Source organism: Gymnoscopelus braueri (assembly GCF_963280865.1).
Source record: "Gymnoscopelus braueri genome assembly, chromosome: 13".
In the NCBI taxonomy this organism is placed as follows: Eukaryota; Metazoa; Chordata; class Actinopteri; order Myctophiformes; family Myctophidae; genus Gymnoscopelus; species Gymnoscopelus braueri.
In genome coordinates this window covers 6,744,911-6,755,383 of record NC_137615.1, presented here as the reverse complement: position 1 = coordinate 6,755,383, position 10,473 = coordinate 6,744,911, and the positions used below count along the sequence as shown (strand labels likewise).

At 40.8% G+C, this 10,473-nt stretch overlaps 1 pseudogene across 1 annotated transcript; it reads right to left on the bottom strand.

The window, feature by feature from the left end:
• Positions 1-1,056: 1,056 nt before the first annotated feature.
• On the bottom strand, positions 1,057-10,163 carry LOC308099372 (annotated as a pseudogene). Its single transcript has 3 exons — positions 9,408-10,163; positions 6,791-7,992; positions 1,057-2,470 (listed from the first exon to the last, which is right to left on the bottom strand). The product of its transcript is annotated as an uncharacterized misc_RNA (transcript).
• Between the last annotated feature and the right edge of the window lie 310 nt (positions 10,164-10,473).

Below are 10,473 nucleotides of genomic sequence, written 5' to 3'. Positions count from 1 at the left end.
TTTGTAGATTATGGACGTGTCACAGAGCTTGTAACTAAATAATAACTAAATGGATCCATTGGAACACAGGTTATTTTTTCCATTTCCTGAAAAGTAATGTTATTGGACTTACCAGGTTTCCAGACGACAGTAACAATATAACGTGTCATACTTTAAGTCCTAAATATTGGCCAGATATGTGTTAAAATGTGATGCTACTGAAATCAAATCACAAGGGACGTGTGATAAAGGTTTATTTGGATTTAAAATGAATTTTCTTTTCAGATAATATTATTTCATTACAACTCAGAGCAAAATATTTCAGTTATATTGCTGAATTATTTTATGTCAGTAGAAGTATGTCAAAAGATAATTCATGAAATGCATTCATTAAAAAATATTTGACATTAATTCTATATTTTATGAGGAAACTGTGTACAGTACATTGTATAGTTAAGTACCTCAACTCCTCAACATAATTAATACTGAGATAATTACATTTATACATGATTAAACCAACAATATTAATAACCATTAAGACCATTCATATAATCCTGGTATTATTGTTCTACTGATATTGATGCATAGGAAATGTATAATAGACAATGGACACTAAATACAATGTATAACATGTTGTAAGCTTGTAAGTTGTACATCAACTGTTTATTTTGAAAATTATGGATTTCTTTTTAAGTTTAGAAAAATGCTTTTTTTATGTTTGCCTATAATCACAAGCCCAAAATAAATGTGTTTCTAATATAGCCTACTAACATAAATACATAGACAATTCGTAATAGACAATAGACACTATTATGATCTATAACTTCATAAGTATTGATTATTGACTATAATAGACAACATGATCCATAACATGGCATCATCCTCTTCATATAGACATGTTCATGACATCACAGAAACTCTCTTGACTGTTATCACCCTACAACAATATTAGAAAGTTGTACAATAATTCATCTAATTAATCTCATGGGATCCTTGGTATGAAATCTTTTCAGTCTGTGGCCAAATATCTATCAATCTGGGGGTCCTTGGCATGAAAGAAGTTTGATAGCTACGGTGTTATATAGATGACAGAGTTACACAGATCTTCCCTGGTAACAGCTTCACAGGGACAGTTTCATCACCAAGCCAAATGTATGGAAAGAGTGTTTCAGTGAAAGTGTGTGTCAAGGTGTATAGGTGTGTGTTGTGTGTGTGTAAATCTGGATTAGAGAAGGACAGCTTTCCTCTGTTCCAGTCCAGCTGGACTCTGATCCTCCGGGGTTTCTGCTTCATTGAGAGAACATGCTCTGGCCCTGTTGAGTTGCATGCTCTGTATTCACCTCCCCTTAACCTTATTCTCCAGTGTGGACCCCGTCCGTGTCCCTTCCTCCGGTAAGACTCTGCTATCACACCTGCTGACCAGTTTGCATTGTCTCCAACCTCAACATCCCAGCTGTGAGTCCCAGAGCTAAAGCCCTCAGAACCCAGGACATAATAGGGCCAGTAGTCAAACCTCTCTGGGTTGTCAGGAAGCTGCTGTCTTTCTCCACCTCTCACACAGGTCAAATCATTGGAGAAGGTGAGATGTGGATAGGCAGTGTTGGGGTCCAGAATGACAGGAGTGTAGGAGACAATGTCCTTCATCTTGTCCCATACTCTGAAGGTCAGGTTTTTCAGGTGTTTCGCCTCGTCTATCAGAGCTCCTGAGACCGGCTGTCGGTCCTGCAGTGTGAACTGGACAAGTTCCACTGTGGTCTTGTAGTTCTGCAGGAATGAGACGTGTTCAGCTCTCAGCTCCTTCTCTATGGCTCTGATTGTGTTTGAAATGGTTGATATCTCTCTATTCAGACCCTCAATCTTCTCCTTCATCATCTGACTTTTCTGCTGCTCTTCCTCCCTCAGTGCAGTGATCCTGGCCTCCTCTTCCTCTTGTAGAAACTGATGAAGCTTCTTAAACTGTTCCTTCATCTGTGTCTCTGTGTGCCGGGCTCGCAACTTAATGTGTTCTGCTGTTTCATCACAGTTTGTTTTAACTTTATTAAAGACCTCCAGTTTCTCATATAAAGCCTCCACTGATTTCTGGACTTCCTCCTTGTGATCTAGAGCAGCTTCATCGATGGGTCTGATTCTGTGGTTGGTGTGTTTTTTAGAATCTCGACACACAAGACACACTGGCTGTTGACATTCCAGACAGAAGAGTTTGAATTTCTCAGCATGCAGACTGCAGAAAACCTCATTTGCTCTCTGACGTTTCTCCTGTATGAAGGTCTCACACAGGTTCTTCAGAGCCAGGTTAAGAGGAGGTTCCATTGAATGTCTCTTCTTACAAACAGGACATTCTTTCATTTGCTTCTTTCTCCACCACTCCTGCAGACAGGCTTGGCAGAAGCTGTGGCTACACGGCAGGATAACAGGATCTTTAAAGATGTCATGACACACAGGACAGGAAAAAACCTCTTCTGTGAAAGACAACTGGGAAGCCATTTTGTCTCTGAGTGAAGCCAGGAAATCAACTAGTCATTGGTAATACTCACCCCTTCTAGAACGTTCCCTGTAAGTTTACTTTCACTGTAAATCCTGCTTCTTGTTAAAGTCCATTTAATTGACCGAGTCAGCAACAGGTTTTAGTGGTCTGTATAGTGCTGGAAGAAGTATACAGATTGTCTTACTTAAGTAAAAGTATCAATGCCGCAATTTAGAAATACTCTGGGACAAGTAAAAGTCCTGTATTCAAATTACTTTTGAGTAAAAAAGTACAAAATATTGGCATCAAAATATAACTACAAAACCCAAAGTAAAAGTAGTCAAGCAGAACTTTTGCAAAATGTGTCAAAGTCTCCAAAAAATAGCTCTTCTACAAGCTCTTAGTTCAGCTATGTTCAAATAACCTGAGTAGAAAATAGGACTTAATTTGTTCATGTACGTTTTGTAATAATAATCCATATATGCAACACAACTTGTAAGTTTTGCAAAAAGTATATATTTACTAATATTTACCTCTGAGATGTAGTGGAGTAGAGGTAGCCTATGAAGTAGGCCTAATGGAAAATGGACAGACTCCAGTAAAGCTCCTCAAAACGTACAGTACTCTTCAGTGTGTCCTCTCTCTCTACTACACACACAGAGTGTAGCAGTGGAAAGTGTGTGTGATCTGAAGGTGAATGTTCGTATCAGATAGGTGTAGCAATGGGCGGAGCTTTGACACAGACCTGGTCAAAGTTCACACAGGCATGTGCGCGCGCACACACACACACACACACACACACACACACACACACACACACACACACACACACACACACACACACACACACACACACACACACACACACACACACACACACACACACACACACACACACACTGTATCTTATACGCATACTGCTATGCTCCACATACAGTATTGAATATAGACTGACTGACATTTATTCAGTAAACATTGCACATGCCCAAAGGGACACCGGGTTGAAAGTGGTTACAATAAAAAACGTTTTGAGTGTAGACTTTGCCTTTGGAAATGAGTGTTCACAAAGTACTGATATACTGTAGCAAATTGAAATATTTTGTAATAACTTGTTTTTTGGGTCGTTTACACAGTATTGCAATAATATCTTGGACCACTTTTTACCGTCTTCACCAAATCTCTTTGCTAAAAATGGTAGATCTACAACATCGCGTCACACGTGTTGTGAGCTTGTAGATCAGCTTTTTTGTGGGGCTATTATTCCCTGCAGAATATGGATGCTCTGCCATACAAGATTGGAACAAAATACACTGTAATCACTAAAACAAGTTACACAATACAGCTATAAGGGGATATTTCACTTTCAAACATGTTTGGGATCATTTTAAACGTCTACTCAGTCTGAGCACCCCAACAGTTTTAAAGTTGCTTGATTCATTATTTAGATATTTTATATTAATTTTATCAGACATGCCCCCTTCCTAAATAAACCCATTGTAACTTCAAACTCCATTTAACCATGCTAGATTCATTGAAAACATCTGTCCTTGGTTCTGGTAACTTATAGTGTGCTTCTAACGCTGTATTTTTTCAATACATTTTTTTGTTTCTATTTTATACACACATACATATACACACGCACACACACTCGCACACACACACACACACACACATGCGCACGCACACGCACGCACACACACACACACACACACACACACACACACGCACACGCACACACACGCACATGCATACGCACACGCACACGCACACGCACACGCACACGCACACGCACACGCACACACACACCAAGTTAGCTGTTGTAATATTTTCTTCTGGTTTAATCATTTTATTATCAGTGAGTCAGGTGATAACACACTTGAATTCTCCCCCAGGGTTCATAGTTTACCTCATAACTCATGGAGTCATAAAAACCTCTGTAATATTTATCATACTCTGTCAACATCATATCGTCACTGTCGGGCAGAAACCTTGTGTCTCCATATTTCAACCCTTGTTTTCAAGTTTTTTTCATATTTTTCCCATTACTTCGTCATACAAGAGTGTTGCGCATAAGTAGCGAAAGTAGCTGATCTACAAGCTCACAACGTGTCACGATGAGAGCTTGTATATAATGGTTAAGTGTGTCACAGAGCTTGTGACTAAATAATAACAAGTAATGTTTACAAGGTAAAAAATATGGACCAGATATGTGTTAAAATGTGATGCTGCTGAACTCAAATCACAAGGGATGTGTGATAGATGTTTATTTGTTAAAAATGAATTTTCTTTTCAGATAATATTATTTCATTACCACTCAGAGCAACATATATCAGTAATATTGCTGAATTATTTCATGTCCGGAGAAGTAAGTCAAAAGATAATTCATGAAATGCATTCATTAAAAACCATTTGAGATTAATTCTATATTTTATGAGGAAAATGTGTACAGTACATTTTATAGTTAAGTACCTCAACTCCTCAACATGATTAATACGAGATAATTGCATGTGTACATGATTAAACCAACAATATTAATAACCATAAAGACCATTCTTATAATCATGGTATTATTGTTATACTGATATTAATACATAGGAAATGTATAATAGACAATGGACACTAAATACAATGTATAACATGTTGTGAGCTTGTAAGTTGTACATCAACTGTTTATTTAGAAAATTATCTTTTTAAGATTAGAAAAATGCTTGAAAATGTGTTTTTGTGTAATGTTTGCCTATAATGACAAGCCCAAAATAAATGTGTGTTACTAATATACCAATCTGGGAACCCAGCGCCAAATGAAAAGGAAAAACAGCGCCCTCTGCTGTTTTTGACTATCTCAGTTGGCTCTGGGAGGAAGAAAACGTAGCACCCGTGCGCAAGGAAACCAGGGTTTTGGTCTGCCTTCAGCGCATCACTTCCGGTGGTGCGACTATGTTTTCATTCCCACTAACAATATTTCTACACGGAACACTAACACCACTTCTCCCAGAGAACATGGATCATTTTGGTTATAAGCCCACTTGTTTCTATGATGAAAGATGGTTTTGTCTGCTCCGCGGACGCTATTTTTAAATTAGTTTCGGTTGGTTTCGAGAGGGGAAGGATCGACGGACACGTGAATCCCGCCCACTACATTTGATTGGGTAAAGCGCGGCGTGCTTCCTGATCTGAAGGCACGCCCACTTGTAGCCCAGTACGCACACGTTATGACGAACCTCCCCTACAGATTCAAACGCAGAGCAGAATCTGTTCTTGAGAGATTACTAATATACTGACATTAATACATAGACAATTGGTAATAGACAATAGACACTAAATATGATATAACTTCATAAGTATTGATTACTGACTTTAGACAACATGGCCATCATCCTCTTCATAGAGACATGTTGATGTCATCATATTGATGACATCACAGAAACTCTCTTGACTGTTATCACCCTACAGTATTAGAAGGTTGTACAATTATTAATCTAACAAAACAAAACAAACAATTTGATGGGATCCTTGGTATGAAAATGTTTCAATTAATAACGGCTTCTCTGCTGGCTATACAGAAAGAGTTTATAAATAGATGGAGATGACCGTCTTGTGCATCCGTTTGCCAACTGTTAAAATATGCTTTTCTTTTATATGAATGGAGAAATGTTCAACAGTAGAATGAGCGAGTTGAGGAGAAGTTGTTAGGTAAACATTAGACCAGAAAAATAAGTGTATGAAATAACAACACATGACGCTTGTCTAATGTTTACTTATCTAAACGCTCACAATATAACGCCTCATTATCTCTGCCAATCACTATATGCCATTCAGGCCGTATAGAATTAATTTAAGAGGAGGTGCATGTGAATGAATGGTGGCTAATCACTTTGATGACCCATCTCTGCCGTTTAGGTGGTATATAATTATGCTGATATATATATATCTCACAGGAATGCAGGGGTTAACAGAGCTGCTCACAGTCTAAAATCTCCTCCTCAACTCATTCGTTCTACTGTTGAACACTTCTCCATTCATATAAAAAAAAGTGTATTTTAACAATGGGCAAACGGATGCACAAGACGGTCGTCTCCATCTATTTATAAACTCTCAGTATAGCCAGCAGTGAAGCAATTATTGACCTATATAAATGGACTAGCGTAGCGTATTTTAATCATCATCAGCTAGATATACATTGTGGAAACAGCCAGCCAATGGAGACGGTCGGGGGTGCATTTTGGATTCCAGCGGCAGTCCGGGGAAGTGGATTGCCAAGCACTCTCGTACGCTCCCAAATCATGCGTCCTTGGCATGCTACTGTGTTAGATAGACAACAGAGTTACACTGATCTTCCCTGGTAACAGCTTCACAGGGACAGTTTCATCACCAAGCCAAATGTATGGAAAGAGTGTTTCAGTGAAAGTGTGTGTGAAGGTGTGTAGGTGTGTGTTAGTATCAGAAATAGAGAAGGACAGTTTTCCTTGGTTCCAGTGCAGCTGGACTCTGATCCTTTGGGGTTTCCGTTTCACTGAGAGAACAGTGTCTGACACCGTTGAGCAGCGTGCGCTGTAACCACCTGACCATAACCCTATTGTCCAGTGTTGCCCCCCTCTGTCTCCCTTCCTCTGGAAAGACTCTGCTAACACACCTACTGACCAGTTTGCATTTTCTCCAACCTCAACATCCCAGCTGTGAGACCCTGAGTTAATGCCCACGGAACCCAGGACGAAGCCGTAGCGGTCAAACCTCTCTGGGTTGTCAGGAAGCTGCTGTCTCTCTCCATGTCCCACGCTGGTCAGATCATCAGACAGGTTGTACACCGGATGGGCAGTGTTGGGGTCCAGAATGACAGGAGTGTAGGGGACAATGTCCTTCATCTTGGACCAGACTCTGAAGGTCAGGTTTTTCAGGTGTTTGGCCTCGTCTATCAGAGCTCCTGAGACCGGCTGTGGGTCCTGCAGTTTGAGCCGGGCTCTTTCCACTGTGGTCTTGTAGTTCTGCAGGAATGAGACGTGATCAGCTCTCAGCTCCTCCTCTATGGCTCTGATTGTGTTTGAAAGGGTTAACATCTCTCTGTTCAGACCCTCAATCTTCTCCTTCATCATATGACTCTTTTGCTGCTCTTCCTTCCTCAGTGCAGTGATCCTGGCCTCCTCTTCCTCTCGTAGAAACTGATGAAGCTTCTTAAACTGTTCATGCATCTGTGTTTCTGTGTGCCAGGCTCGCACCTTAATGTGTTCTGCTGTTTGATCACAGTTTGTTTTAACTTTATTAAAGACCTCCAGTTTCTCATATAAAGGCTCCAGTGATTTCTGGACTTCCTCCTTGTAATCCAGTGCAGCCTCATCGATGGGTCTGATTCTGTGGTTGGTGTGTTTTTTAGAATCTCGACACACAACACACGCTGGCTGTTGACATTCCAGACAGAAGAGTTTGAGTTTCTCGGCATGCAGACTGCAGAGAACCTCAGGGGCTCTCTTATGTCTCTCCTGTATGAAGGTCTCACACAGGTCCTTCAGAGCCAGGTTACGGGGAGGTGCCATTGCACAATCGACACTAATTATCTATAACTTTATAATGATTGATTATTGACTATATTTGATCAATGACATCATCCTGTTCGTATACACATGTTGATGACATCACAGAAGTCTTGGACCACAGAACCAATCCCACCGGTTCTCAACATGAGGTCCTGGGAGGTCCCCGGGGGTCCAAAAGGACTCTCACCAGTCTGTAACTATTTGGTTCCACTTGTACAGTTACAGTGTAGAATGGGGTCCCAGAGGTCAAAAGGTTGAGAAGTAAAACCACTGATATAGATTCTATAAAACTGACTGGTATTCATCATCATCATCATCATCCTCATCATCATCATGTCTAACTATGTTAGACCAGTGTTTCTCAAAGTGGGGTCTGGGGACCCCCAGGGTTCCTTGGGGCGGTTCCAGGGGGTCCCCAGCGATATTATGAACGGAATACATAATAATTACTATATTCAGATCATACATTTTAAAGCACTCATGCCCCATTCAAAATAATAATAATAATAATAGCCGATCCACAAGCTCACAATGTGTCACGATGCGATGCGTTTAGAGCTTGTAGATCAGCTTTTTGTCATTTCATTTTCTTTAAGACATTTTTGTTTTTGTTTGCCAAGAATGACATGCCCAAAATAGTTTGGATTTTTTTTAACTCTCTCGATCACCTCACCTACAGTATTTGAAAGTTGTACAATTATTAATCTAACAAAACAAAACAAAAACATATCTCATGGGGTCCTTGGCATGAACTCTTTTCAGTTGGGGGTTCGGCGGCGACATAATGTATCAATTTGGGGGTCCTTGACAAGAAGAAAGTTTGAGAGCTACAGCGCTGTTCTAGATAGATGACAGTGTTACACTGATCTTCCCTGGTAACATCGTCACAGGGACAGTTTCATCACCAAGCCAAATGTATGGAAAGAGTGTTTCAGTGAAAGTGTGTGTGAAGGTGTGTAGGTGTGTGTTAGTATCAGGATCATAGAAGGACAGTTTTCCTTGCTTCCAGTGCAGCTGGACTCTGATTCTCCGGGGTTTCTGCTTCACTGAGAGAACAGTGCCTGACCCTGTTGAGTAGTGTGCTGTGTATTCACCTGCCAATAACGCTATGCTCCACTGTTGACCCCGGCTGTATCCCTTCCTCTGGTAAGACTCTTCTAACACACCTACTGACCAGTATGTACTGTCTCCAACCTCTACATCCCAGCTGTGAGTCCCTGAGTTAAAGCCCTCAGAACCCAGGACCCGGTACAACCGGGCTGCTGTCTCCCTCCACATCTCGCACTGGTCAGATCATCAGTCAGGATGAGTTCTGGATAGGAAGTGTTGGGGTCCAGAATGACAGGAGTGTAGGAGACAATGTCCTTCATCTTGTCCCAGACTCTGAAGGTCAGGTTGCCCAGGTGTTTGGCCTCGTCTATCAGAGCTCCTGAGACCGGCTGTGGGTCCTGCAGTTTGAGCTGGACTCTTTCCACTGTGGTCTTGTAGTTTTGCAAGAATGAGACGTGTTCAGCTCTCAGCTCCTCTATGGTTTTGATTATGTTTGAAATGGTCGATATGTCTCTGTTCAGACCCTCAATCTTCTCCTTCATCATCTGACACTTCTGCTGCTCTTGCTCCCTCAGTTCAGTGATCCTGGCCTCCTCTTCTTCTTGTAGAAACTGATGAAGCTTCTTAAACTGTTCATGCATCTGTGTCTCTGTGTGCCAGGCTCGCTGTTTGATCACAGTTTGTTTTAACTTTATTAAAGACCTCCAGTTTCTCATATAAAGGCTCCAGTGATTTCTGGACTTCCTCCTTGTGATCTAGAGCAGCTTCATCGATGGGTCTGATTCTGTGGTTGGTGTGTTTTTTAGAATCTCGACACACAACACACACTGGCTGTTGACATTCCAGACAGAAGAGTTTGAATTTCTCAGCATGCAGACTGCAGAGAGCCTCAGTCTCTCTCTCTGAAGTCTCTCCTGTATTAAGGTCTCACACAGGTTCTTCAGAGCCAGGTTATGAGGAGGTTCCATTGAATGTCTCTTCTTACAAACCGGACATTCCTTTATTTGCTTGTCTCTCCACCACTCCTGCAGACAGGCTTTGCAGAAGCTGTGGCTACACGACAGGAGAACAGGATCTTTAAATATGTCATGACACACAGGACAGGAAAAATCTTCTTCTGTGAAAGACGACTGGGAAGCCATTATGTCTCTGACTGAAGCTACAAACACTGTGATTAAGATAAGAAATCAACCAGTCAGTGGTAACACACCCTCTTTTAGAATGTTCCCTGAGGTTTACTTTGACTGTAAATCCTGCTTTTTGTTCAAGTCCATTCAGTTGACTCAGTCAGTACCAGGTTGTAGTGGTCTATAGTGTTGGAAGAAGTACAAATATGTGCTAATTAAGTAAAAGTAGCAATGCCACAATGCAGAAAAATAAGTAAAAGTCCTGTATTCAAAATTACTTTTATTGGAGTAAAAGTACAAATTACAAAGTATTGGCATCAAAATA